Source organism: Thunnus maccoyii, chromosome 19, assembly GCF_910596095.1.
Source record: "Thunnus maccoyii chromosome 19, fThuMac1.1, whole genome shotgun sequence".
NCBI lineage: Eukaryota > Metazoa > Chordata > Actinopteri > Scombriformes > Scombridae > Thunnus > Thunnus maccoyii.
Genome location: NC_056551.1, coordinates 4,055,968 through 4,064,345, shown reverse-complemented (window position 1 = coordinate 4,064,345; position 8,378 = coordinate 4,055,968).

Sequence of the window (8,378 nt, the reverse complement as noted above, 5' to 3'; positions counted from 1 at the left end):
TTAACACAGGTAGTGAACTGTTATAATCCAACCTATGAAGCTAAGTGGAAGGATACTGAATTATCCTCAACGGGCATACAGAAAGTGCTGTGCTGCCTCAACAGGGTAAAGGTGATATGATACACCCATAATATTTTTAATTATAAGTAATGGGTTCAACGTGACATCTCCTCCCTCCATACGACTGTATCTAATTCAGAATTTGTTGTCTGGATGTCAGTGGGATTAAGTAGCTTCAGTCAGAGGTAAAGAAACATACATTCTACTGTATAATACTTAACGTTTTCTTAATGTCAATCATCAGTTATTTCACATGTTTTCACCAAACAGAAGGCAGACAGCAAGAGGCTTTAAACATCAGACAGACAGATAGACAGACAGGCTGTCATGGCTGCTGGCAATTCAACATAGCAGTGACCTTTCTACTGGTCTTAAGGCCTGATAGAACCTAACACAAACACACAAACACACACACACAGAAAGAGAGAGAGAGAGAGGTCTTAAGGCTTTGTAAAGCCTGTCAAACAGACACACAGATTAAAATCCTAAAGCTTCAAATCAAATGTCTCTTTCTCTCCCATGCAGTCACCATGTGTCACTTGTAAAGTAATGACCAAAGGTTTCCAGTGTTTTAGTTTTCCAGTTAATGTGGAAAATATGTCTCGTCACACAAGTAACACATTTGATCATCTTAACTAGAAAAGTTGAAGCAACGAATAGACAGTTGATATGTGGAAGAAGGTGTGTTGATTATGTTGATGAACAAAACGTGAACATATCATATATAAGACCTGTGCTTTTCCTACTATGACAAGTTGATCTGTGGTGCCCTTCATTCAGTCTTAAAGGGGACATATAATTCACATTTACAGGTCTATATTCTTATTCTGGTGCTATATTGGAATATTTTTGCATGAATTACAGTTGAACTTATTAAACTGATACAGGCCCTTTATGCTGCACCTCAGCCTCTGTCTGAAACAGGCCGTCTTAGCTCCTGTCTCTTTATTGCTCCTCTTCTGATGAGCCCACTCTGTTCTGATTGTTTAGTTTTAGGAAGCTACTGTTCAGAAGAATTCCAACAGTTCCAGAAGCTATGTAAACAAACAGTAGTAGCCGGATTTTACTTCTTCCCATTGTTTACACAAAATATACTTCTTAAATACATCCGTAACTGTTCGAGACTGAATCCAATCTGAAGTATGTGAGTGGACAAGATGAACAACCCATGGAAAAACCTTAGCAACAAATGCTACGGAGATGACGACTGTTTGTGAGCAGACACGAACAATCTGTCTCAGTTCAACGGGGACGTAGAGTTAACTTTACCTAAGAAGTGTTAAGAGCAGGCTCAAGCCCTGGCTTTTGACTTTCAGGCAACATTCTTACATACATTCACCTCAAGTTTTGGAACTTTGACCATGTTTAACATTGATATCTGACATTATAATAGTATATACAGTACCTGTCATAAGTTTGGACACACTTTCTCATTCAAGGGAATGGGAAGTGTCCAAACTTTTGACTGGTACTGTAAATCATAAAAAAGACATTAAGTCCCATTAAAAAAAAAGAAGTTCACACAAACTGATCTGTTAACATGATATTCTATAAGACCAGGGTGATACTGTTGTGGCTCAGAAAAGAGCAAAGAATGAACAACAAAGGCCCCACTTACACTTGTCATTTCAAGTGTCTCATATCTTAATAAAAATCATTTACACTTTGCCACTTACAGTTTATGTCTTGGCCAGATCACAAATCTGACTGCAATCCGTCTTGGTTTTCCAGGGCTATATGGAAATAAATGTCAGCCCTAAAAATGAAAATGAAAGATTACGACTTTGTCAGATATAAATGGCTTTGAATATGTGATTAAAACTCCAAACAGCCACAAATGGAGTTGTGAGAGGCCAGAGGAAACTCTAAGTGTCTAATTGACTTTGCTTTACTTCACTGGACTTCACTGTTCTGCACTGCATTGCACTTGCACCCCACATTGCACCCCAAACATCCAAATATGGTCAGTGGTATCATGAGGTGCTGCTATCACAGCCATGAGGTCAGAGAAAGTGACCTCAGAGAGAGAGAGAGAGAGAGAGAGAGAGAGAGAGAGAAGGCCAATTAGAAAAAAAACAAAGAAACAAAGAGAGAAGGTAAGAGGAGAGGATTTGGGAATCAGTTAATTTAAGGAAACGAGATGAGGGAAGAAAAGGAGTGAGGGTGGGAGATGTGAGTGTAACAGATAGACGAGAAGTAAAATGATACCGAGAGGAGAGAGAGGAGGGAGACGGAGAGATAAGGAGAGATCCAGGATGAAGATATTGGTGTATCAGCTTCCGATAGATAAAACACCATCAGGATTTGTTTTTTCTTAGGAGAGAGACTGATTGTGTAATGACCTCCCTTCATCACTCTGAGCCCTAAAGAGTCACCAGCTGTCACTATTTTACACTCTGTCAACCACCACTCTACCACCACTACTGTCATATTCTAGTATAGAATCCAATAGATAGATAGATTTTACTTGACTATACTTCACTTTATGTCATTGCACTACACGACACTGCTCTTCAGTTCACTACATTGCAGTTCACTGTAATTAACTGCATACATTATTTTACATTGCTTTATTTTATTTTACCTCACTTACTGCACTGCACTTCACCTCACCTTACTGCATCGCATTTCAGTTTACTTTACTGCACTGCTGTTGACTTTAATTTACTTCACTTCAGTTTATCTTCATTCACTTCATGAGAGATTCACCATGAAGACATGCAAAATTGCAAAACAAGCAACACAAATATTGTTGTAGGATTTTAGGCAGCTGAAGCCTCTCCTCTCAGGGGTATAAACAGAAACTCATCCTGTAAAGAATGATTTTGACTGACCATAATGCACCTGGCTTTGCATAGCACTGGTTGCTCAAAGATGATAGATAACACTGTCCCCCCAGCGTCTCACTGATCTGTTTCACAATGTTTTGCCACCTCTATCTGGTCTATAGTATTAGATTTAGATGTGTTTTTCTGTCCTCAGCTCTCTTCTTCATGTGTTTCTACAGTTACACTGCAGCTTCAAAGAGTGAAGGAGGAGCTTGATCTGGCTGAAAATAAGAGCAGTCTGTGAAGTACTTTTGGGGCAGAGCGAGGAGACAGATTTAGAATAGGGTAGAGCTTCACTGCTGCCCCACATTACATAAAGATGTTTTTTTTTTTTTTTTCACCATTTTTCATCCAGAGAAGTTTAACTGAGAATCAGTTTATCATAAACAGCTGTGCGGTCAGTGCCTTGCTCAGGGACACCTGGACAGCAGCTGTTCATAACAAGCAGAAGAAAAAATGCAAAAGGAAAGATATGGAGAGAGATAGAGGAAGTATTGGATGGATGGATGCTAAACATCAGACATTTTAATCAAAGAAACAACTGAATTGACATTTCTGTAAATTGGTGTGTTTTTTTTCTGGGTTACATATAGTAATACAGCTCAGCTATACAGCTTTTCAGAAGATGACTCCAGTCTCAAATGTATCATCCATAAAGTCACCACAACGGTATTACCATATGAAATTAGCATAATCCCATTGTCACAAAAATGTAAATTAACCTAAAAACTGATCACATGCTGAAAAAGCTATTATATAAAATATACAGATTTTTAGGTAATTGGCTGAAATGTGTCAAACTCCTGATGTTGTCTTTTAAGCATAGAAAGACAGGCCTGACCAGTCTGTCCTTGGTGTGGCTTCTGTAAGACTCCAGCTCCAGTGTCAGCACGCTGGACAGCGGTCATTAGACTCTGCCAGGTTTATTAGAAGTGACTCTAACACTACTAATGATAATATGAGTAATAATGATTGTCATAACATCGTCAAAACCAAAATCATCAAACAAAACAGTGAAACTTTTACAGTGTGGTTTTCCTTTGTTCTTGCGCGGCTGCAACACTCCACTGAGCGCTTCAATAAAAAGCAGAATGAACTCATGAATCAGGTTGATCAGATTTTCATGTGAACTCTGTGATATGAAACCAATCAGAGGAGCTCACATCTCATGAAAGAGCCAATTAATAATCAATAGTCATTAGAGCAGGGAGGAGGGTGGGCGATCAGAGGCTGCAGCTCCGCCTGAGGCAGAGGAGCGTGAAATTGCTGCACTCTGTGTACTGTACACACACACACACACACACACACACACACACACACAGAAACAAACACTCATAACAAGACCAGGGTAACGTCCCAGCTCCAACTTGAATCTGCCAAGCTGAGGCCAAATGTAAAAGGAACAAAAATACTCTCTTCACTCAGTTTTTTTTCATTCTGATCTCACTTCCTTTACAGTTCACAATAAATTATGTCTTTAATGATTTAATGTCAAAGCACAAGTAGAACTGATAAAATGATTTGTTGTTACTTTCAGGGGAATTTATTAACACAAAAGCATGCGGCAATACTAACAAACTACTACATATATACTGTATAGTATATATACGGTACATACATACTGTGAGTGAGTGTTTTTAGTTGCAAATGGACAAAATAATGACAACCTGTGACCATGGCAATAGATATGAACAGTACAGCATAACTTACTGTATGTTCCACATTCACACAGTGCTGATGAAGCAGACTAACTGAGTTGTTAAATGTCAAATTCTTAAGAAATAATACCTAATGATGTTGTTCTTTGATTGTTGCCTATTTAGTCATGAATATTCAATGTTACAGAGAAATACATCAGATTTGGAGTTTCCAGGGTTTTAAGTACAGTCCACATGGCAGCTTCAGTTTGATTAAACACAACTTTCGTTAGGAATATGCACCATGTGAGCAGAATATAAACTTCAATAATCAAGATCATAGAAGATTTTGACATAGGGACCCAGCCCCATAACATTAACCAATAATGCAATACCCACCTTAGTTTATATGTACAAACAAATATGCAATTAATCAAATGATTATTACCTATAGATAAACAGTAAACCGGGACTTTTCCCAGCTGGTGATTCAGCTTTGCACAGATTACAAGTGGAGAACACAGTCAAACTACAAGAAGAGAGGATAGTACTCAATCACAAGAAAATAAATGAAAAAGCAACATTTGTGGTTCAACACATAAATAACTGAACAAAAATAACACTGAGCAATAACATTTAAAGAGTAACTTCAAAGCCACAGAAAATCTTGTTATTTACTGACCTTGCTGCAGTGATTTTTTTGTTTGTTTTTTAAATTATAGGAGCTTTAAAGAAAAAGTAAAAAAAATTTAAAAAAAGACCTGAATATCTTGTAAAGCTTACAGTAATTATATTTTAACAGCTTTTTTGTTCGTATATTCAGATATTGAATCAATGTATTGTTTGATATGAACAATCAGCTCTGAAAAGTTTGGCTTTTTGCTAAAAATGTTTGATTTGTGAATATAAAATTTGGTCAAAATAATAAACAAATGAAATAAATAAAACTGAGAGCAGAAATTCCCGTCATAGTCAGTGAATCCAAACATTACATGTTTCTATAGTCATGTAAAGTGAGGATGATTATGATCAGCAATAAAATGTGACAATTTACTTCATATTTGTTTTGTATGTGGGCAAAACCAAATGAAATGTACCAGCGTTTCTCTGGCCTGCCCATGAAAACTACAACTTACATCAATGTCTTTCTTGAATTTCTGTAAAAAATGATTGAGTTGGATAAAACTTGTGCATTTTAAGCAGATAAAATTAAAAGTTATGGCTTTGACTTTGTTAGTAAAAAAACAAAATGTATTTGCAACAAAGCACACTTCCAACCACATCCAATCACATCCATCAGTGATGCTGTGTGTGTGTTCAGAGGTTTAACAGAATCCAAACTTTCAACCAGAGAGGGCAGGAAACACTGATCTGACACCTGGCTTTAAATTACTCTGTAAATGAAGGTAAATTAAAACCTTGATTTTCAAAACGCACTGTTAAAAAATGTAACGCTAACTGATACTGTCTGCAGTGTAAACATATTACTGTTATTATTCAATAAAATGGACCTGCAAAAAGCCCTCTGATTAAAACTTTGTAACAGATCTATTTTAATGTCAGGTGTGAATGTAAGTTAACTTAGTGTAATTATCTGGCCTGTTTTTCATTAGTCAGTCAGTAGTTTATTATTGAGTGTGGATGTCAGGTGAGGTGGAGCTCAGCAGGTGAAGAACAGACAGTGTGTGTAAATGAAGCCTCAGCTGAATGTCCAAGGTCACATTGAAGAATCCAGTTTCCACATTTCATAATTCATCATCTCAACCTCGAGATTGAACCTGTTCCTCTCTCAAGATGAGGTGTGTGTGTGTGTGTGTGTGTAAATAGACTGGACTGCAGTGCTTTGTTATGTCCACTGTATCGATGGAGGACAGCAGACAGACTGTTCATCACTCATAGTTCAGACAGCAGACAGCAATGAACTGAGCCCTCTTAATGTGTGTGGCGCGTGTGTGTTTGGTGTGTGTGTTCACATCTGTGTGAACAAGGCCGAATAAGCCAAACTGAAGCCCCGACAGAGTTAGATCAGGTTCTGCAGCGTGTATGACGAAGCATCATAATGTTTTTTATGTGTTTACAGAGACACTAAATCTGTGGTGTGTGTGACTGAAAAGAAGAGTCATTCACCTTTATTTAATCACTTTAGTTGTTATGGGTGACCCTCAGCCTGGGGCAACTAAATAAAATGTGGATTATGTACTGTAGGTGGAGAAATTATCTCATATACAGATGTATCCACTTTGGATGCTGTTTTCAAAAAGCTTCCAGGTGAGAAAAACGTTTGTGGACAGACGGCATTTACATGAGAGATATTATCATGAAACCAAGCAATCCTTTATTTGTGTTTCTGTTGCTTTGGGGCAAATCAAAGCTTTCTGGTTACATCATATGATCTCCACGGCACCAACAAACAAGGTTAAAGTTAAATATGATTGAACTTTGAGTGTAAATTCCAAGCTGAAACGCAGGTCTGAAAGCAGCAAAGAAAATCCAAGAAAGAGCCAGACTCCAGCAGCTGAACTATGTCTCTGCAGGTCTCTGAGTCTGAGTCCAGCAGCTCTACATGTCCAGAGGCTGAAAGGTCAATTTCTTTCTATTTCAGAGCAGAGAAAAGATAAATGGGAGAATTAGGTGAGAGGAGATGGTCTCTGTACTGCAGAACATATTCACTCTCCTCCTTATTTCTACTCCTCCCTCAGTCATCCCACCATCATTTCATCCAACCTCTAGCCCCTACATTTTATCTGTCCTTCTGACTCTTTTTCCTCATCCTCCCTCCATCCCTAACTCTATCCCGTCCTAACATCCTTCTCATTCTTCCCTTCTCTCACTCCTCACCTAATCCAGTCTTCCATCTCTCCCTCTTTTCTCCTCCTCCAATCCTCTCTCTCCCTTCACTCTCTTTATCATTCATCTTTTTCTTTTTTTCTCCTCTTTCTCCTTTCACACACACACACACAATACCTGGCCGAGAGCGAGGGGGAGAGAGAGCAGCTGTTGCCAAGCAACCCGGATGACCAACGAGGTGCGGAGAAGTGAAGGGGGTAAAGGCGAGTAGGTAGGAGGATGATGGGGGAGGAGATGAGGGACTGGGTGGGAGAGAAGGGATGAAGGAAGGAGAGGAGGGAGAGAGGCTAGATGATGAGAAGGAGGAAGAGGAGTGAGAAAAGAGAAAGGATATGAGAGGAAGGAAAAAAAGGGGGGGAGGATAAGGTGGTGGTCACTGCCCACTGATTGCAGGAGTCGCTCCGGCCAATCAATTTCAGCAGGTGCGTGACCAGAGCTATCCAGCATCAATCACACACATGTGCGCGCGCACACACACACACACACACACACACACACAGTCGTGTTTCCATCACTTCAGAGGACATTACATTGACTTCCATTCATTTCCTGGAGACTTATCCTAACCTTAATCATAGCCACCACTTGCCTAACCCTAACCCTAACGTTAATGTAACCCTAAACTAACCTTAACTTTAAACCAAGTCTTCACCCTAAAATGAATGATTTATGTTAGGGGGACTTGCTTTTTTGTCCATGTAGGGAAGGCGAGTCCCCACAACATGACTGTGTAAACAGATTTACATCCCCACAACATGAGGAATACCTGGACCACACACACACACACACACACACACACACATGCAAGGGAAAACTTCATTACAGAGGAATTTGTGAAAGTAACAAGGAGAGAGAGAGAAGGACCATGAGTGCAACAGAGAAAAAGAGAAACCAGTGGGGGAATAAAGAAGGAGAAATCATCTGAAGAGAGTTTTGCAGTCCCAGCCTCAGATCAATCTGTGTGTCTTTAAAATTTAACTGCCGCCATCCAGCTGAGCACCACTAA